Raw genomic sequence first — 22667 nt, forward strand, 5'->3', positions numbered from 1 at the left:
AGACCCGGCAGGTTAAGTAGGTCGTTAGACCTATTATACAGAGTGACTACTAGGAAGAGAGCGAGATGCCGTCTTCTCGTTGCTTATATATGGTCGTCCTGGGCGTGTCAAGCTATCCTTAATCACGTGACTTTTTCCCGGCTTCCACGTCTCATTCGTCTATGTTCCGTTCGACATTCAAGAACGGATCCTGTCGTTTGGGGGGGTTGTTTACGGGAAAGAACCCTGGAGTCAGCGAAATTAGTTGAAAACATCCTACCTAACTCCCGTTCACTCTCCTGTCTCTCCACAACTCTTTCTATATCTTTACAATTACTACTAACTGCATTTGTCTCCCCATCTCTTATTAATTAACAAAACCCACAAATAAAGACATCAACAACATACACAAACCTTCTGCATATGAAACTTACTCAAAAATAAGCATCTGTCTGACAAATTTTTTGAGAAAATTCAGGCATTTTCCAAGAGAATGAGACCAACCTGACCTCTCTATGACAAAAATTAAGGCTGTTAGAGCAATTTGAAAAAAATATACTGCAAAATGTGCTGGGAAAAAAATAGCCCCTTGGGGGTTAAGGGTTGGAAATTTCCAAATATCCTGGGGGTTAAAGGGTTAATAGACTGCATTGTTGGTGTTGATACCCTGGCTTTTTGAGCTATAGGGATCTACTTAAAGGATGGTTTTAAGACAGTCATAGCCATATTTATTGGGGTTGGTCCTGGTGTTACAGATATATAAAAAATGACAGCACAACGGAAAAGTGAGTCCTTGGTGGAGTTCCTTGGGGGTTAAGGGTTGGAAATTTCCAAATAGCCTAGGGGTAAAAGATTTAATAATCCATTCTTCTTTTTTTAACCCAAGCCTGGAATTTGTATACAGTGAGCCCTCGTTTATCGCGGTAGATAGGTTCCAGACCCGACCGCGATAGGTGAAAATCCGCGAAGTAGTGACACCATATTTACGTATTTATTTAACATGTATATTCAGACTTTTAAAACCTTCCCTTGTACGTAGTACTGTTAACAAACTACCCTTTAATGTACAGAACACTTAATGCATGTACTACAGTACCCTAAACTAAAACAGGCACAAATATTAAAGGTGATTTTATATCATGCGTTTCCTAAACATGCCAAAAAGCACGATAAAAAATGGCAACCACTGTTTTGTTTACGTTTATTTCTGATCATAATGAAGAAACAAACGCATTTACACATCTGTGTATAGGTTAGTTTTTGCATCGATTATATTGATTATTCAGTACAGTATGTTGATTTTGTTATTACTAATGTTTTACTTAATTTTTCTTAGGACTTCCAAATGAAATGTTTTTCTTTATGACGCCGCCTGAAACGACGGCGTCATAAAGTACGCTCAGTAAACAAACGAAGGCATTTAACGCGCATGATGAAAGTGATAAATAATGATATTACAGTAAAAGCTTTTAGAAAATGTTATTACAAATATTATTTACCGTATCTATATAAAATCATACATACGTAGCAAAGCAGGAAAACATTTTAGAGAGAAAGAGAGAGAGAGAGAGAGAGAGAGAGAGAGAGAGAGAGAGAGAGAGAGAGAGAGAGAGAGAGAGAGAGAGAGAGAGAGAGAGAGAGAGAGAGTTGTCTTACGTACGTAAATGTAAATTTTAAACAAAAAAAAATAGCCCCATTTCATATAAAATAGGTTATTACAAATATTTTACTTTATCATATTACAGTAGTCTGTATAATACTGTAAAGTTCAGTACAGTATGTTGTTGTTATAGTTGTGGCGATGAAATTCTCACGAAAGAAAAACACGGCATTCATTACAACAGCTGATCTCTCTCTCTCTCTCTCTCTCTCTCTCTCTCTCTCTCTCTCTCTCTCTCTCTCTCTCTCTCTCTCTCTCTCTCTTCGTGTTATACAATACTTACATATAGATGAAGAAACTAAAATTAGTTTTCTTAGTGTCAATTAAATACGAAACGAAAAAATTATGCCGACTTTACGTCCATTTCAATCGTTGCTAAAAATACGGCATCCGATTTCATCAGCAAACCACTATTTTTTGGGAAACATTGTGGAGGATTAATTTTATTTTAATTTATTTTTTTTGTTTGCCAAATCAAGAGAGAGAGAGAGAGAGAGAGTGTGAGTGTGTTTGTTTAAGTTTTGTCAGGAGAGAGAGAGAGAGAGAGAGAGAGAGAGAGAGAGAGAGAGAGAGAAGAGAGAGAGAGAGAGAGAGAGAGAGAGAGAGAGAGAGAAATTGTTTACAGTATTGGCTTTAGTTTGTCACAGAGAGAGAGAGAGAGAGAGAGAGAGAGAGAGAGAGAGAGAGAGAGAGAGAGAGAGAGAAAGAAAGAAAGAATTTTATTTGCTTTAGTTCTGTCAGAGAGAGAGAGAGAGAGAGAGAGAGAGAGAGAGAGAGAGAGAGAGAGAGAGAGAGAGAGAGAAATTGTTTACAGTATTGGCTTTAGTTTGTCACAGAGAGAGAGAGAGAGAGAGAGAGAGAAAGAAAGAAAGAATTTTATTTGCTTTAGTTCTGTCAGAGAGAGAGAGAGAGAGAGAGAGAGAGAGAGAGAGAGAGAGAGAATTTCATTTGCTTTAGTTTTATTAGATCGCGCGTGCGCGAGAGAGTATGTGTGTATGTGCGTTTGTGTGTGCGTGTTTTGTGTGTCCGCGGTGCGCGCTGAGGAAAGGGTAATTAGCGAATGATTGTTTGAAGTTGGAAAGATTGTTGGTATAATTGAGGTTGTTTGTTTACCTTTTTAGCTAGGATAGGGTGGTGATGAATGTCTTGGGGGAAAGCATTGGATATCGAACGATAGTAGGAGTCGGCTGTGTATTTTTTTTGCTCTTCGGAAGCCGGCTGTGAAGCTTTTTTTTATATTCTGAGTAAGTACTGTTTTTATTTATTTTGTTAGGCGCGTTCATGAGTGATAGAAAGTTTATTGTTTATCTTTGATTATAGTGCGATAGTTTAGTTTAGTTAGGAGTTTTCGTAAGCGTTTTTTTTCTTTTTTTGGCAGGCCGCGATTCCTCCTTTGGGGAGAAGATTTAATTTAACTTGACTATTGATGACTTGGCTTACTTAAGGAACTTGTGTTTAGAATGCTCTAGTGGATTGATCAACTGTTGACGACCTGGCCTGTTTATTACAATTACGATTTCGATTTCTGTTACTGATGAGGATGATGATGATGATGATGACGATATAGACTGCCAAATTAAGTGAGGCAGTTATAGCAGATTGTGCCAGTATTGCGTCTGCCAGGGAGTTGTGGCTTTGGCCGAAAAGGATTGTTGGCCCTTGTGTGGACAACGACGTCCACACATAAACAAATATCGGTTTTGGTGTGTCACGTGTGTGTGGATAAAGAGTTCCACTCATAAACAAATATTGGTTTTGGGTGTGTTAATTTTAAGTTGTTAAGGTTTTTTTATTTGAATGGTGTTACGGTTTATATTTAATATTGTTTATGATTCGTGAAAAGTGTTATTTTGTCTGTCTTTGTGTTAATTTTGTTTAATGTGTGATTTTGTTTTCGGTTGCGGTAAATATAGTTTTAAGGTTATGTTTTGTTTGTTTTTCCCTTCGTGCAATAGTCCAGTTTGAAGTAGAGTCAGGGGAAAGTTTGTATTGTGGGATATTGAGGAAGTAAGAGTGATTAAGGGTGTGGGGGGTTTGTTTTTGTTGACATCCCGCTACATTGTTCTAGAAAATTGCTTCTCTTTAAATAGTTAATTGCACATTAAGAAAGCTTGTACTTTTGTTTTTAAATTTCGGGTACGTTTTAAAAATTGAGTATTGTTGACTTCTTTTTGTTTTACTTTTGGCTGTGATTAGATCAGCTGACGTCTAGCTGCCGCTCTTGAGAGTGTACGGATACACTAACAAAGTATCGTTTATACCATTTCTTAACTTATTCAAACCGTCTACAGTATACAGTTGATATTACATAAGCACCAATGTGTTATAACCTATAAAATTTTTTTTTTATTACATTTAAAACAACACACACACACGCACTCTCTCTCTCTCTCTCTCTCTCTCTCTCTCTCTCTCTCTCTCTCTCTCTCTCTCTCTCTCTCTCTCTCTCTCTCTCTCTCTCTCTCTGGGCTACTTTTCACTACCTCCCATTCCTTACCCCTCTCTATCTCTCTAACAAATGATATCTTTGTTGCTCCTCAAAGTTTCATTTATATTGAAATCAATCATGATTCAATTTTCCTTACTTTCTCCAATCTCGCACCATCGGTCACATCGCGGCCTTTTCGAAATTTCCGGAAAATCCGCGATATATGTATATACATGCGTTGTGAAAAAAAATCCGCGATGGTCGAACCGCGAAGTAGCGAGGGCTCACTGTAAAGGTGAAAGTCATGCGGTAATTGATTTTTAGCTGAAAATAGTCATCTTTGGGCCTAAAAATTGACAGTTATGACGTGAGTTTAGAAGGGAAGGTAAGATCGATTGGCTTTTTACCTCTTCCTTAGGGTGCAGCAGTTACTCTGGTATGTGCTTGACCGGACGATAGATGCATTTGAGCCACATGATCGAGCAACGTTTCTTAGCAATAAGTTTGTTCAAAATTATCTCCCTTATCCTCCTGGATGAAGGGGAGGATAGACAAATGTATGCAGCCGTGTTCTCATATGACCGTACATTTAAACAACATATCCTAACTTGATTATTATAATTCATCTAAATTGTTTTAATATTCTGCTTTCCTTAATATTTGTTCATGTTAACTTCATTAAAATGATTCATCTTTTCACATTCACAGTACAGGATGGTACGTTCTGTGAAGATCTGGATGCAAAGGATGGTCAGAGTTATGAAAAATCTTTTGCAGCATGCATAAAGAACCAACAGAACAACAGTGCCAGAAATTAATACCTGTACACATTTTAGTTCACGTTTTTGTTTTCCTCTGACATTCCCTTTTTCACATCTGTTTTCCTTTGTTTTGGAAAGAATTTCATCATGCCAAAGAGGAAAAAACAACGAAAACATCTCGCTATGTCGTTTATAATGCTTCCATAATGATACAATCACTGACTTCAATTATACAGGTATAGGTTCTTCCTTGATCTACCAGTCCATAGTAGGGACTTATCCTAACATATACCTCATCTTCATGTCTATGAGGCTGATATGAGTCATCACTTTTGTTTCTATTCAGTACCAAAGTTCTTAGACATTTCCCAGGAATGTAAACCTGCCAGTTGGTTTTAAGACTTCTCCCTCCTAAGGGTAAAACTCATATTAAAGAACGAGGGTTTATATTCGCGTAGGAACAAATCATAAGTTTTTGGAGTAATTTGTATTTTTAAACACACTTACCTGGTAGTTATATACTGTATATAGCTTAGTCCCTGACGTCACGGCAGAATTTCAAAACTCGCGGCAATCGCTGATTGGGTAGCCAGGTGTACCACCTGTGTGCCCTCTACCCAGGTACTTGGAACCATTCCAACTATTCCTCAGATCTTCCCTGCCTATCACCGGTGACATCGTTGGAATTTCGCTCGCTGTAGCCTGTGTTATTTGCAGTTATTTTAGTGAAGTACACTTTGGCTTTGTCTTTCGCTCGTTTTGGATTTGTTTTTTTTTTTTGGTATTTTCTTGGCCCGATTGGATATTGTTGTTTTGATCTCTCTTTCGATTTTTTCATAATGTCTGACTCTTCTTCGAGTATTAGAAGGTGTGTGAGAGGTTGTAAGACCCGGCTTGCTAAAGCCTCTCTAGATCTCCACTCCATTTGTGTGAAATGTAGTGGTAAATGTTGCGAGTTGGATGATTGTTGTGATGAAAGTGTAATTCTGACTGAGAGTGAGTGGTTGGAGTATGACCGCTGCACTCATAAGCTTGAAAGGGATAGGATCAGGAGAAGTTAAAGTTTGTCTCGTTCTTCTAGGGATTGTTCCCCTCCCCGTGATAACGAACCTATTGATCCTTCCCCTGTAGTGGTAGTTCCAGATCCCAATACTCTTAAGGACATGATGGTGGCCATTCAAGCCCTGGGCGAGAGAGTGGAGTTGCTCGCAGCAGATAGGACTAAATTATGGTCCGATGTGAAAGAGTTAAAGAGTGCAAGTGTCGGTGCTAAAGTCAGTGCAGTAGAGGGTGCGGCTGCTTGGACCTGTTGTTCTCCTAGCCCTAGACCTCTTCCAAGCTCCCAACCCCTGGGAGAAGGAATGTCGACAGGAAGGCGAGAGGTGTTAGCTCCCGAGCAGTCGCCGCCTCGAGTGTACCTGTTGACGCTTCCCAGGACGCTCTCCCTCGCTATGGGAAAGGTGAGGTAAATGTGTTTTCTTCTTCGTCAGATGACGCAGCGCCCAGACGGGGCTGCCGTCTTACATCGAGACCTCTCAAGAGGAAGATTTCCGCTGTTGAGTAGCGTCGTGTTATGACGCCTCATGCGCCAAGTTGCAGTCATTGGAGCGTTTTCCTTCCTGCTCCAAGGAAAGTTCTCCTGCCAAGCGGCCATCTACTTCGGTAGGAGATAAAAGGAAGTTGGAAGATGTCAGGCAGCCATCCCCATCGGTAGAAAATAAATAGTTATCGGAGGCTGGTATGACCTCTGTACATGCTCCTCCTCCCCCTTCGGATTGGTACTCGTCTCCTGAACGTTCTGCGGTTTCCTTGAGTGATGTGGAGGGAGAACTAGTTGAGGAAGCAGCGTCTCCTGTTTGTCCACAGCAGCAAGTTGCTCCGAATTTAAGTGTACTGCAAGATATGCAGCAGAAATTCTCCTCCCTCATAAAGGTCTACCAGCCCACAGACAAGAAGAGAGTTGCTTGCCAAGACGCCGAGCGTCAAGAATCTTCACGCCTTGACGCCAAGCGTCAGAAAGCTAAGCGTCGAGAAGTTGAACATCATGCCAAGCGTCGGGAAGCTGGAAGTCATGACGCCGAGCATCAAGAAGTTGGACGTTGGGACGCCGAGCGTCAAAACCTCGGACGTCATGAAACCGAACGTTGAGATCGCGGACGTCATTGCTCCGAGCGTCAAGGTTTGGAACACCGTGACGCCAGGCGTCATGATATTGGACGCCATGATGCCAGAAGTCAGGATAAAAAGGAGTTGACTCCAAGGAAGCAGGACGTCTCTACTTCGATACGAGACCTGTCAGAAGAAGGGAATGATGACTGTCACCTTTCCCCTTGTTATCCCTTAGAGGAGATGTCGGAAGAAGAGGACCCGAAAAACCAACATTCGTCGGCAGACTTGAAAAGACTCATGAGAGTTTTTTCTGAAGTTTTTCCTGAAAACCTTGTCCTTGCTGCTCTTCGTTCCCCGGCTTTAGAGTTTACACTCAGGAAGGCTTCGAAGGAGTCCCATTTTATGAAGATGGTGTTGTCTCGCTCATTTAAGAGAGCCTAAAAGATGATGGGGGACTGGATGCAATCTAAGAAGGACCAGATTAGCATCCAGATCGAGCGTTTGGTACGAGACTGGAGAAGCTCTCGGCCTGGGAGTCCCTGCCTCTGCCCAAGGAGACTTCTCGAGTCTGGTGGACGCCCCTCGTCGGACGGCCATGAGGAGAACTAAAGTGTTTTGGTCGACTTCGGAGTTGGATCACCTTCTCAAAAGCATTTTCAGAGCCTTCGAGGTGTTTAATTTCCTCGACTGGACTCTAGGAGCCTTGGGGAAAAAGGTGTATTCATTTGAAGGATGTAGACACAAAAGGCCTCGTCCACATTATATCTTGTATGGACAAGGCTTTGAGAGACGGGTCCAGCAAGTTAGCGGCTCTTTTCTCGGCGGGTATCCTTAAGAGAAGAGCCCAAATGTGCGCTTTTCTGGCGAATGGGGTTACACCCATGCAGAAGTCGGAGTTACTGTATGCACCTCTTTCTTCGCTCCTTTTCCCGCAAGAACTGGTCAGAGAAGTCTCTTCCGCATTAGCCCAAAAGGCCACACAGGATTTACTGTCTTAAGATAGCAAGGATGGTTCTGCCTACATCCTTCTGGAGTCGTAAGCCTAAGGAGGAAGCACCATCCCATCAGTTTTCTCAGCCCTTTTGCGGGCAATCATTCGGCAGGGGTAGTACCAGACCCGAGGGAAGGAGAGCGAAGAGGAGAGGCTCAAGACCAGGTCGAAGCAGGGTCTAACTGCATTCGCCTTCAGACAGCGGTAGGAGCCAGACTAACCAACTTCTGGCAAGTATGGGAGAGGAGAGGAGCAGACCTTTGGTCCATCCAGTTACTCAAGGAGGGATACAAAATCCCTTTCCTAGGGAAACCTCCTTTAGTAGTAACTCCGATAGACCTCTTGGCCAGATACAGAGAAGAATCAAAGATACAGGCAATGCAACAGCAAATGTCACTCTTATTAAAGAAGGAGGCAATAGAGAGGGTGCGAGATTTGCGGTCACCAGGATTTTACAACCGCTTGTTCCTGGTTCCCAAGAACTCGCGGGGATGGAGACCAGTCCTGGATGTGAGTGCACTCAACTTCTTCGTACAGAAGACAAAGTTCACTATGGAAACAACGAAATCAGTCCTAGCAGCAGTCAGAAAGGACGACTGGATGGTCTCATTAGACCTTTAGGAAGTGTATTTTCACATCCCCATCCATCTGAACTTCAAGAAATACCTGAAGTTCATGTACAAAGAGGAGGTATTCCAGTTTGGGGCTCTTTGTTTCGGCCTAAGCACCGCGCCTCAAATCTTTACAAAGTTAATGTCAAATGTAGCAAGAATGCTGCATTCAAGAGGTATCAGAGCCTCCCTGTGTCTGGACAACTGGCTACGCAGAGCTCATTCCTAAGATCGCTGTCTGGAGGATCTGCAGATGACGATGAAGTTATCAGAAGAACTGGGTCTTCTGATAAACAGGGACAAGTCACAACTGACACCATCCCAAGAGATTCTGTACTTGGGGATGGAGATTCGGAGTCGAGCTTTTCGGGCTTTTCCCTCTGCCTCAAGGACGGAACAAGCCCTGGTGAAACTTCAATGCTTTCTAAAGAAGCGAAAGTGTTCTGCAAGGGATTGGATGAGTCTTCTGGGAACCCTTTCCTCGTTGGAGCAGTTTGTCTCCCTGGAAAGACTGAATCTTCGCCCTCTTCAGTTCCACCACAATCTACATTGGAATAGGGGAAAGGAGCTGGAGACGAAATGTATCCCCATTCCAGAATCCACAAAGCGATGCCTTCAGTGGTGGAACGACCCCGTCAAACCTCAAGAGGGTCTTTCTCTGGAACAGAGGAACCCAGACCTTGTGTTGTGTTCAGATGCCTCGGACTCGGGGTGGGGAGCAACACTGGGAAAGTTGGAGATCTCGGGTTCCTGGGCAAAAGATCAGGAGATCCTCCACATAAACCAGAAGGAGCTGTTGGCAGTCCTGTTAGCCCTCAAAGGCTTCGAAGAGTCAGTCCTGAACAGAGTGGTACAGGTCAATTCCGACAATACTACAGCATTGGCCTACATAGGCAAGCAAGGCGGAACCCACTCGAGGTCTCTTTACGAGACTGCGAGAGAACTCCTTTATTGGGCAAGAGAAAAGAATGTAACCCTTGTAACAAGATTTACTCAAGGGGAAAGAAACGTGATGGCAGACAGTCTGAGCAGAAAAGGTCAAGTCTTGTCTACAGAATGGACGCTTCATCAGGAAGTCTGCAAGAGCCTGTGGCAGACTTGGGGTCGTCCTTGTATAGACCTGTTCGCAACCACGAAGACGAAGAGACTGGAGACTTGCTGTTCCCCAGTGCCAGACCCCGAAGCAGTTCACATCGACGCTTTCCTCGTGGACTGGTCCCATTTGGACGTGCACGCGTTCCCACCGTTCAAGATTGTGCACAAAGTGATGCAAAAATTTGTGTCACACGAGGGAACCAGAATGACTCTAGTGGGCCCCTTTTGGCCCACAAGAGAGTGGTTCACAGAAGTACTGGAATGGATGGTGAACACACCGAGAAGCCTCCCTTTGAGAGTTGATCTACTCAAACAACCCCACTTGGGAAAGTACCGTAAAAACCTCCAAGCTCTACATCTAACTGCCTTCAGACTATCGAAAAACTCACGGGAGCTAGAGATTTTTTGAAGGAAGCAGCTAGTGCGATTGCGAGAGCAAGGAGGTCTTCTTCCATCAATGTTTACCCATCGTAGTGGGGGGTTTTTAGAGAATGGTGCAGAAACAACTCTGTTTCCTCTTCCAGTACCTCTATGACTCAGATTTCTGACTTCCTTGTGTACCTTAGAAGGAAGCGTAAGTTTTCGATCTCAACCATCAAGGGATATGGATTTGGACCTTTCCAATAATAAAGATCTCCAGGACCTTCTCAAATCCTTTGAAACGACTAAGGAACAACATCAGGAATCGCCAGCTTGGAATCTAGATATAGTGCTGAAGTTCCTAATGAGTAGCAGATTTGAACCTTTACATTCAGCTTCGTTTAAGGACCTCACCATGAACACACTCTTTTTGGTCAGTTTGGCGACAGCAAAAAGGGTCAGTGAAATTCATGCCTTCAACAAAAATGTAGGCTTTAGAGATAACAAGGCTATCTGCTCCTTACAGCTAGGTTTTCTTGCTAAGAACAAACGCCCTTCACAACCCTGGCCCAAGGCTTTTGAGATTACGAACCTTTCAGATTTGGTTGGAGAGGAATTAGAGAAGGACCTGTGTCCAGTGAGAGCCCTGAAGTTCTACCTGGAAAGAACGAAGAATTTACGGGGCAAGTCAGGAGCACTTTGGTGCTCAGTCAAGAAACCTTCGCTACAGATGTCTAAGAATGTGCTATCCTTCTTCATCAGGCTTTTAATAAGGGAGGCTCATTCTCATTGTAGTGAGACGGACCTCAAGCTTTTGAAGGTCATGGCACATGAGGTTAGAGCTGTGGCAACGTCTGTAGCCTTCAAGCAGAATAGGTATTTGCAGAGCCTCATGGATACGACATTCTGGAGGAGCAAATCTGTGTTTGCCTCACACTATTTGAAACGTGTCCAGACTCTTTATGAGGACTGCTACACCCTGGGACCATTCGTAGCAGCGAGTGCAGTAGTGGGGGAAGGTTCTACTGCTACATTCCTGTAACCTAATAACCTTTTTCTTCCCTTGGAACTGTTGTATTTTTATGGTTGTTTGTGGAGATTAGACACAGTCGTCCACAATCATTGATTTATAGTCAGGTGGTCAGTTTGTTCCTTGGGAGCACCTGGAACAAGGGTATTGGAGGAGGTCCTGTCACAGAGGTTATACACCGTTTTGAAGGCTCCTAGAGGTCTTCAGCCCCCTGGGTGGATCGCTGTATCTCTTAAGGAAAGCTGACATAATGAGACAGGAATTCATTGAAGTCAGCTTCCTTAACAGGTACGAACCCTTAAGCTTGTTTATTAAATCTTAGGTAAATTCCAACAATGTTGGCTGTCTCTGACCCTCCACCAAAGGTGTCAATCAGCTATATATATAACTACCAGGTAAGTCAGATGTTATAAAAATGATATTTTCATAAAATAAATTTTAGAACATACTTACCTGGTAGTTATATATAATTTAATTCCCACCCTCCTCCCCTCTAGAGACCTAAGGGCATAGAAGATCTGAGGAATAGTTGAAATGGTTCCAGGTACCTGGATAGAGGGCACACTGGTGGTACACCTGGCTACCCAATCGGCGATTGCCGCGAGTTTTGAAATTCTGCCGTGACGTCAGGGACTAAGCTATATATATATAACTACCAGGTAAGTATGTTCAAAAATTTATTTTATTATGAAAATATCATTCCTCTTAGCCCTGGCCTCTGCCAAGAGAGTCGGCCAGCGACATGATCTGTCTTATGATATCACCCATTCAAGGGGATGGGGGACAAGTGACACCGAGTTTCATATTTGAGTTTGTTAGATTAAGAGTCTCAGTTCTGTGACAGATGACCCAGACCAACTGTTACTCTGCCCTGTGAGGGCAATGAGGAAATACTTGAAAAAAACCTCCAGAGTCCGCCCTCTGATCAGCAGGCTCTTAGTGAGCACGGGGAGGACCAAGAGGAAGATTACTGGATCAGACTGGTAATCGAGAGAGCCATACAACCAGGCTCCTCACCTCCCAGTCGTCATCCCTGTGATCACGACTTCAGGGGTGTCGGCACATCCCTGGCGTTCAAGAAGAATTTATCTCTCGACGCAGGTTTAACAAGCGGGCGCGTGGAAACGGCAAATAACGTTCACTGCCCACTACCTGCAGGACATTGCCCACAGGAACCTGAACACATTTACTGTACTTTAAGTCCTATGGTGACTGCGCAAAATGTGGTCTATAACACCTCAGCTCCCTTGTAGGACAAGTAGCAGTTGGTTGTGGGGAAATGTTACCCACGAGGAAGTCTAGGATGAATGCACGAGTGACTGGCCATTTCATATTTCACTCTCCCCACTCTTGGAGTCAAACATCCGAGGAACTCTACAAGCTTTCTTCCTCTGACTGCAGGTGGGTACCATGCCCTTTGTGTAACCTGATATAAGTTTATGTATTTATGTCCTCATTCTCCATGCGAGGTGGTCAGGCAATGTCTAGGTTGAGTGGGGAACTTTGCTCCAAAATTATGCTTACCTGGTCAAGTCACATTGCTAAATTCTACACATGGCACAGATTGCCCTGACTGTCATCCTACAGGGATTACAAGGTGTCAGGATGCCCTCTGATCAGCTCATGCAAAACACAGTGTGTCACCCAGGGAGCCTTCAGCCAGTTGGATTTAGGACTTGGGGTGAGTCTCCAACGTAAAGAGAGTGAGTTTTGTATAATTCCTGACCATACAAACCTGAATTTCTTCACACATACTGGTCCCGCCATCACCTTCCCCCGGAAGTCCTGCCGGAATTGTAAAGTGGCGGTTGTTTACTAGCGCTGGTGTGAGCTGGGTGGTTGGTCTACTCCCACTACCTCCCTCCGCTAACTAGCAGAGGCTAGTTACACCTCCAAAAGGCTTTAATGGCTAGTTTCAGCTATCGCCGAAGTAATACTCCTATGTAAAGAGCTCCAGATTTGTAGTTAGGAAAAATACAAATTATTTTAAATTTGTTTTTTGTCAGGCAGAACTAGGAGAGTAAAATAACAACAGTGCGTCCGCGGCAGAGGTAGCCCTCTCGAGCACAGTTTTCTATATCGGCCCGATTTCTATACGACGTTTTAGAAAACTGGCTGCAGAGAGGGCTGCTCTGCCGCAGCAAAAAATAAAAATAATCCAATTACGGTAATTATAAAATTTTTCTAAATTCTTTATTGATGTTTTCCATGTCTTATTTATCTGACAATTTGACTAAACTTTACCTTGAATTGTGCCATCAAAATTTAGATATACAGTATTTCTATTAAAAAAAGAAATATTTTTTCATGATAGTCTAAAAAAATCACTGCCTATTTATTTCAAGTCAAAATTCCCCTAAAAATTTCAGTCAAAAATCCTCTAAAAATTTCAGTCAAAAATCCTCTATAAAAATTTCAGTCAAAAATCCTCTATAAAAATTTCAGTCAAAAATCCTCTAAAAATTTCAATCAAAAATCCTCTAAAAATTTCAGTCAAAAATGCTCATAAGAAATTATGTAAAAAAATATCCTAATAAGAAAATTGTCAAAATCTCTCATTAAAAATTTCAGTCAAAAATCCTCTAAAAAAATTACTTTTCAATTTTATTTCAAATCAAAATTCCTCTACAGTCATAGCTGACATTTGAGTACAACAAGCCTTATTTTACATAATAATTCAGAAACATTGACATTTATACATAATCATAATATTCTTCTAAGAGAAGTCAAGGATCCTAAATCAAGCTTTGCAGTCTGCGTTCAGGTCGACGCTACCGGCAGTGTCACGCAATAGGACGTAACCCCGAAACTAAAACGTCTACGGGGAAATTTGGGAGCTTCCCCAATGGCTGGCCGTTCCGATGGTGTTGCTGCCCGTCGTCCGGAAACGGCAGATTTCGACTGATAGGTTGGGACAGTATGGCATCTTAGGTCAGCTTAATAATAATAGTACAGGTTGTAGGCGATTATGATACATTTAATTATGACCCACAAGGCTGGCGTGCATAGCACATTCGTGTATTGCTTGCCAGAACAAAGGATCATTGAGGTAATGTTTATTTGGAGCGAAGCGAGCCTCGGTGGAGTGAAATCCATTTCAGGTATGTGATATAGATTATAAGTAATTATGATACAGTACTTTGATAGTTACCCAAGTGGTTGGCGTGCACAGCACATCCATGTACCGCTTGCCAGAATACAGGAGCAGTGAGATGATGTTTATTGCAAGTAAAATTAGCCATGGCGAAGAAAAATCCATTTGAGTGGTGGCAAATTGCACATCATTCTCTTAAGCCAGTTTTCTAAATCGTCGTATAGAAATCGGGCCGATATAGAAAACTTTGCTTGAGAGAGGCACCTCTTGCCGCAGTCACTCTGTTGGTGTTGCTTCGTCCTGTTAGTTTTACATGAAAAAAAAAAAAATTTTTCTGTTATTTTTCTTGGATTTTTGTTTTATTCTGCTGTTATCTTCCGCGCATACCTAGTTTTCCTTTGTCACCACCCATAATCCCGATTCCCACCAGGGGACCCCCATTGCTGTTGGGGTATGTACGGCGGTGGTAATCGGAAAACAATGGCTTTATGGAAGGTAACAACATAACAAAACAAAACGAGAATACCAAAGAAAAAAATAGTTTTTCATGTTTATTACCAATAAACATTATTGCATTGCTCATTTATTCTGGCAAGTGTTACATGGCTGAGCTGTGCACGCCATCTGCGTGGGTTACTATCAAAGTACTGTATTATGACTACCTATAATCTATTTACAGACACCGAATGTTTTTGCTCTGCCGTGGCTCGATTCACTCGCAAATAAATAGAATCTCATCACTCCTCTGTTTAACCCTTTTACCCCCAGGCTATTTGGAACTTTCCAACCCTTAACCCCCAGGCGTTTTTTTTTTTCATTTTCAAGCACATTTTGCAATATTTATTTTTTAAATTGCTCTAACAGCCTTAATTTTCATCATAGAGAGGTCGGGTTGGTCTCATTCTTTTGGAAAATGCCTGAAGTTTTGCATAAAGTTATCAAAAATATGCAAAAAAAAAAATGTAAATAGCAGTTTTTTGCAAGGACGTACCACTACGTCCATGGGGGTAAAGGGATGAGTTTTGTGAAACGTACCAGTACGTCCTTTGGGGGTAAAAGGGTTAAGCCAAAGGTACATGCATGTTCTGCACACGCCAGCCGTGTAATCATTATCTAACGTATCATAATTCCATAACTCCTGTATTATTATTATCAAGCTGATCTAGGATGCCTTATTGTCCTACCCTATCAGTCGGAGTCTGGTGTTTCCGTTTGACGGTCAGTAACAGCGCCGGAACGGCCAGCCGTTGGGGAAGCCCCAAATTGCGCCATGCGTCATAGTTTCGGGTTTACGGACTTTTGCGTGACAGTGCTGATAGTGTCAATCTGAACGTAGACCACCAGGTTTAACCCACTTAGGACACTTGACTTCTCTTGGAAGAACAACGTGGTTATGTAAAAATGTCAATTTTTCTGAATTATGATGTGAAATAAGGCTTGTAGTACTCAAATGTCAGCCATGACTGTAACGAGGATATTTTTATTTGAAATAAACTGGCAAAGTGATTTTTCTATGAGGATTTTCGAACAAATTTTTTAACAGTAAGTTTAACCCCTCATAAATGTCAGCCATGACTGAAATGAGTTTATTTGAAATGAACTGAAGTGCATTTTTAATGATGGAAATGAAAACGCTATAAAACAGGTGATTAAATTACAGTGATACCTCGGTAGTCGAACGACTCTATACTCGAACAATTCGGAGTTCGACCAAAATTTTCGAGAAATTTTTGCTGCGGTGCTCGACCAAAAATTCGGTACTCGACCAGCCGAACACGTGACGACCGCATGGGCTTTGTGATGATCGCGCCATCTCGGCCACTCTCGCTTGTTCGGGAAGCATCAGTTCTCTCGAGAGCGTCACTCAGACAACGCGCGATCAGCATTCGTTGTGATTTAGTGATTTTCAGTGCTTTTAATTGCTTTTTTAGCTTTCATAATGAGTCCCAAGAAAGTAATGAGTGTTAAGGGGAAGGAGAAGAGGAAAACAGTGCGAACAACGATCGAGTTGAAGAAGGAAATTATAGCGAAATATGAGAATGGTGTACGAGTGTCCGATTTAGCGGTAGAATACGGAATGGCGAAGTCGACCATTTCTACGTTTTTAAAGCATAAAGAAATGATTAAGAAGGCGAATGTTGCAACGGGAGTTACGGCGGTAACTAAGCAAAGGCCACAAGTGATTGAGGAGATGGAAAAGTTGCTTTTAATATTTATTAAAGAAAAACAGTTGGCCGGGGAAAGTGTTAGTGAAGCGTTCATTTGTGAAAAAGCGTTGCATATCTATGAAGAATTAGTGAAGAAAAGTCCGAGTACCAGTGAAAGTGATTCATTTACATTTAAAGCGAGCAGGGGTTGGTTTGAAAAGTTTCGTAATAGAACAGGTATTCATCGTGTTACTAGGCATGGGGAGGCAGCTAGTTCGGATCAAATTGCAGCCGATAAATACGTGGGGGAATTCGATCGGTACATAAATGAACAAAATTTGATCGCACAACAAGTCTTTAATTGTGATGAGACTGGGTTATTTTGGAAGAAAATGCCAGCCAATACGTACATTACCAAGGACGAGACGAAGATGCCAGGTCACAAGCCAATGAAAGATAGGCTAACATTGTTGCTGTGTGCAAATGCAAGTGGCGATTGCAAGATCAAACCCTTGTTAGTGTACCACTCGGACAACCCCCGGGTGTTCAAACGAAATAATATTTGTAAAAGTGCACTACCAGTTATGTGGCGCTCGAACACTAAATCTTGGGTCACAAGACAATTCTTTACGAGTGGATAAACGAAGTGTTTGCCCCCCAGGTTAAGGCTTACCTCATTGAAAAGAGCTTGCCAATGAAATGTCTTCTGGTTATGGACAATGCTCCTGCACATCCTCCAGGTCTCGAGGATGACTTGAAAGAAGAATACAGCTTTATCAAAATCAAATTCTTGCCCCCCAATACTACTCCCATACTCCAGCCCATGGACCAACAGGTCATTTCAAACTTCAAAAAACTCTATACCAAGGCCCTTTTCAGAAAGTGTTTTGAAGTGACCAGTGACACGAAGTTGACCCTAAAGGAATTCTGGAAGGAACACTTCAGCATCCTCAACTCTGTTAACATGATTGACCAAGCTTGGCGAGGTGTGACCTATAGGACATTGAACTCTGCCTGGCGTAAGCTGTGGCCATCATGTGTCACAGAGAGGGAGTTTGAAGGTTTCCAACCAGAGGCGGGTCCAAGCACTGCTACCCCTGTAATTTCTGATGACACTGATGTCGTTGAGGAAATTGTTGTCATGGGCAGGAGTTTGGGGCTTGAGGTCGACAAGGATGATATTGATGAGCTTGTAGAAAGCCATTCTACCGAGTTGACTGTGGAGGAATTGTTGCACCTGCAACAACAACAGCAGCAGGATCTGATTGTGGAGCAGGAATCTTCAGAAGAGGATGAGGTAAGGGAGGATGTTCCAAGTTCTCTCATCAATGAAATTTGTTCCAAGTGGGCAGATGTGCAGGCTTTTGCTGAAAAATACCACCCAGAAATTGCAGTAGCAAACCGGGCAGTGCATATGTTTAATGATAGTGTCATGTATCATTTTCGAAGAATACTGCAGAGGAGGAAGAAACAATTAACAATAGACCAGTTTTTCACAAAAGAAAAGAAAGCTGCTACATCAAAGCCTGTTTCTCCTCCAAAGAAGAGACAAAGAAGAGAAGAAACCCCTGAAATAGATCTGCCCACCCTTTCATTGGAGAGAGAAACAACTCCTGAAGGAGAACTACCCCGCCACATCATGGAAGGGGACTCTCCTTCCAAGCAGTAACCTCCCCCTTCCATCCTCTCCACATCCATCCCTGTATGCCATCGAACCGCTGCTCAAAGGTATGTTCACTACAGTACAGAAAATGGTTTAAAATTGTTTTATTTTAGTACAGTAAATGGTTTAAAATTGTTTTATAGGATTTTCTGACCAATTTCATACACATTTAGATAATTATTGTTGTTTAGGTACACGTTTTATTAATATTTTGGGCCTGTTCGAGTGCTTGGGAACGGAATAGAATATATACCATTATTTCTTATGGGGAAAAAAAATTCGGTACTCGAACAAATCGGAGGTCGAACACGGATCTCGAACGGATTATGGTCGAGTACCGAGGTATCACTGTATATCTGAATTTTGATTGACCAATATGAGGTGAGGCTTAGTCAAATCTTGATACTGAAAAACATCAAACAACTTAGAAAAATGACATACTGTATTTACTGTAATTTCATTATTTTATCTGTTGTTATGCATTTGCACATTATAAGGATGAGTCTCTTATTATAATGTTGGAAGGTTGTGTTATTTATAGGAACAAATCTTTTAAGTTGCACTATTCACCTGAACCGCGCCACAAGGCTTCCTGCAGCCAGGTCTATTTACCTCATTGAAAGCTTAATAGCCATTCTAGCTTAGCTCAAATCATACTCATATTAGGTTAGGAAAAATACAAATGATTAAAAGATTTTTTATTTTTTATCTTAATTGGTTATTAAATTTTTTATAAATGTATAGTATTCTCTCGATTTCATATGAAAATACTGTACCTTACTTCTGTTAAACGATTAGTATCTACCCTGAATATTAACCCTTTTACCCCCAAAGGACGTACTGGTACGTTTCACAAAACCCATCCCTTTACCCCCATGGACGTACCGGTACGTGCTTGCAAAAAAATGCTATAAAAATTTTTTTTTTCATATTTTTGATAATTTTTTTGAGAAAATTCAGGCATTTTCCAAGTGAATGAGACCAACCTGACCTTGACAAAAATTAAGGCTGTTAGAGCAATTTAAAAAAAATATACTGCAAAATGTGCTGGGAAAAAATAACCCCGTGGGGGTTAAGGGTTGGAAATTTCCAAATTGCCTGAGGGTAAAAGGGTTAAGGCTCTGTAATGTCTTCCATCCATAGCTGCACTTACTTTTAAACTTACTTTGCCTCTTCTCCTTGTTTCTTTCTTTCATATTCCTGTTCATCCTTTTATTAGGGACTTGTATTCTGGTTCAACTATTAACTAACTGGCTACCTTTCTCCATGCTAGAAACCAGGAAATATATGTACAGATAGTTTCAGTCGAGTAATCCAGAAGTCCTATACTTTCCCTCCATTCAGATGGTGAGAGACAAAATAGACAATATTCCATCATTCAACGGCTTTTAAATATCTCTTTCTTTGAAAATCTTTCGTAAAGATATTTACATTGACCAGTCTTTTGAGTGTCGTATTTGTATAATAGTGGGTAGGTAGGTTGGTTGACCAAGGCACCAGCCACCTGCTGAGGTACTACTGCTAAAGAGTTATTGATTCCTTTGACTGGCCAGATAGTACAGTAATAACATTGGAACCCCATCTGGTTATTACTCATTTTCCTTTGCCTACATATACTGTACACTAACAGTCTGGCCTATTCTTTACACATTATCCTTTTTCCTTTACCACCAGACAACACTAAGGTAACTGAAAAATTCTTCACTCAAGGGGTTAACTACTCCACTGTAATTGTTCAGTGGCTAGTTTCCATATACTAAGTGTAAAAGAGAGACTTTAGCTACGGTAAGCAGCTTTTCTAGGACGACACTCGAAAATCGAACCATTGTTCTTTAGACTGGGTAGTGGTAAAGCCTCTGTACCATGGTCTTGCTCTGTCTTGGATTAGATTTCTCTTAAATTAGGATACACTCAGGTACACTTCTATCTGTTTCTTTATTTTCTTTCCTCACTGGGCTGTTTTCCCCTTTTGGAGCCTGTTGGCTTATAGGATCCTGTTTTCCCAACTTGGGTTGTAGATTTGGTAATAATAATAATTGTTAATAAGTTTTCCTTGATATAGGGACAATATACTGAATACCTATTTTATTAAACATTATCATTGTTGAATTACTCAGCAGGTTTAACAATAATTTAACCAGTTTGTTCTCACCTGGAAATTCCACCAAGATGGGCAAAGAAGAAAAGGTATAATTTCTTACTTCAGTTGTTCTTTGTAAAGCTATGAATTGTATCAATCTTATTTCAATTACTCTTTACTGTCAACTAGTATTTAATTTCAATTATAATAGTAGTTCCTATGCATATACAGTACAAGCCTTTAGCCCTTTAACCCCCAAAAGGACGTACTGGTACGTTTCACAAAACTCATCCCTTTACCCCCATGGACGTACCGGTATGTCCTTGCAAAAAAATGCTATAAAAAATTTTTTTTCATATTTTTGACAATTTTTTGAGAAAATTCAGTCATTTTCCAAGAGAATGAGACCAACCTAACCTCTGTATGACAAAAATTAAGGCTGTTAGAGCAACTTAAAAAAAATATACTGCAAAATGTGCTGGGGAAAAAATAATAATGGTTGGAAATTTCCAAAGAGCCTGGGGGTAAAAGGGTTAAAATAGGGAAAGGTCTAAGGATGCGGGCACACCGAGAAGCCCCACCTGTCTGCCAGTTGGAAGCCTTTCACTATTGGGTTTGGCCGCAATGAGTATTGACTTACTGTTGCTCCATGAACAAGGGCTTTTATCTTTTTCATTTTCTTTACAGGAAGTAAATGCTAGCTGAACTCGGCTGAGTCCCTGGTTAGCTGGAGGAACGTAGAGAGTAGAGGTCCCCTTTTTTTGTTTTGTTTTGTTTCTTGTTGATGTCGGCTACCCCCCAAAATTGGGGGAAGTGCCTTTGGTATATGTATGTATGTAAATGCTAGCTGTTGGTGTCTGTGATGAATGAAAAGGGTGGATGCTACAACCAGTTTATGGCAAAACTGGCTGTTGATACACACACTGGCTTTAGGCGTATATTTTGAAGGGGAAAATGAGAGCCAAATCTTATGCGGTGTCTGTTTTGGCAACGCCTAAGAACATAACGATGAAGTCTTTTACCTCTTTCTTTCCTTCTTCGAGTTTGACTGCTTTTGTGTATATTCCCCTGGCTCTGTCCATGGGAGTATCCTGCGATCTTCATTGGCGTGTTTTTAGGGTTCTGGTGGTGTGTGGGGTTCCCCCCATTGATTGCCGTACCCTATAGAAGGGTAAGAAACACGTATGTTGCTGTGCAGATGGCTAACAATGAGGCTTGGGCCTCCTAGGGTGTGGCAGGTAGTTTAAGGGAGCTGGTAGCTCACCCACTGTGTTCCCAGTACCAGTGTCTCCTGTGATAGAGAGGGTAGGTGAGATGACTCCAGTGGTTATTCTCCATTATCCATTCTGTGAGGGTTTTGCGTTGCTTAAGCACTGGTAGAGCCAAGAAGGAGCTGTCAAGGAACACAATCTCTCATGGCTTCTTAATATCTGTAAAGCGTACACCTCAATTTCCGAGTGTTGAGGTACCAGCTAAAACCAGGACTCATAAAGTCATGGGCATAGGCCCCACCTTGCCTTGAAAGAGGAATCTCCCAGTCAGCCAGGTGTTGAAAGCTAGGGTATGCGAATGCTAAACAACCTTCACGGTCTTTTGCCAATACGTCACTTTTGTGCTTGGCTACTCAGGTAGTTGCATAGCCAGCCCATCTCCCACACAGGACTGGAAGCATATTATCTATGGTAATGTGTGGATGGAAGTCTGGAATGAAAGGTAAAATGAATGGCTCTTCTCCATGTTTTCTTTCCTTTCTCTTGGGGGACCAAGTGATCAAATTATCACTTGATGAAGCTAACTTGATGCCTGTAAGTTTACACTTCTGAGCACCATTTTTTAGATTCAAGAGATCCTCCTTAGGCAAGGGGGAAGATAGTGGAATATACACCAACCCAATCATCATACAGCAAGTATACTGTATTATTCCGGACCCCATTCTCCTTAGGGGAAAGGTATCCCTCCTTTGACTACCTACCAATCTTGTACAGTATATTCATCCATATGATGCAGACTGACATTTTCAGGGAAGAAAGAGGAACAACCAGTTTGGTTTTAGGGTGAATTTCAACCAACCAATCCTTGAATCTCCTTGTTTTAAAGATTCCTGAAGACATTTCTTCAGGTTCTTATAGCTAGGAAAAATACATATTACTTTTAAAAACTTTATATAAATTTCTTTTTTACTCTTATTTCAATAGAATCTAATATTCTATGCAGTGGATAATAGGATAATATGTGGACATTTAGTTGTGATTTGAAATAAATTTTTTGGAGATACCAGAGTACACCATTTATTTTTTTCTAATTTACTTTTTCCCTTTGAAGTACCGATTATTTTTTTTAAGAAAATAAAGGACTATGGAGACCTTAGATTACTTTTTCTTAGCTTTGCATAATGGAAGAAATTAGTTCATGATTTCAATTTACTTAAGAAAATAGGCTTTGCAACTGGTTTTGTACATGTTAAATGAATTTTGACTATAATGATACATGCTAATCTGTTAAATTTTCCCCTACAGAGGTTTACCATGCTGAGGCGTTGAAAAAAATGAGCTTTATTCAACGTAGATGATAAACAGAGGATAAAAAGAAAGAACTGCTTCTATGGGGTCACAAATCCCCAACATTGATTCCTTACAAAAGCAGCAAATTGGTGAGTACA

At 41.4% G+C, this 22667-nt stretch overlaps 1 long non-coding RNA gene across 2 annotated transcripts in view; it reads left to right on the top strand.

Moving 5' to 3' along the window:
- Positions 1 to 22667, top strand: part of LOC137637280 (uncharacterized) — a 70143-nt gene that overhangs the window by 45169 nt on the left and 2307 nt on the right. For both annotated transcript variants that reach the window (XR_011043518.1, XR_011043517.1), the window contains exon 3: positions 22525 to 22658. This is a non-coding gene — a long non-coding RNA (uncharacterized lncRNA). The remainder of the gene's footprint in view (positions 1 to 22524; positions 22659 to 22667) is intronic.

Source organism: Palaemon carinicauda, unplaced genomic scaffold, assembly GCF_036898095.1.
Source record: "Palaemon carinicauda isolate YSFRI2023 unplaced genomic scaffold, ASM3689809v2 scaffold63, whole genome shotgun sequence".
Lineage (NCBI taxonomy): Eukaryota > Metazoa > Arthropoda > Malacostraca > Decapoda > Palaemonidae > Palaemon > Palaemon carinicauda.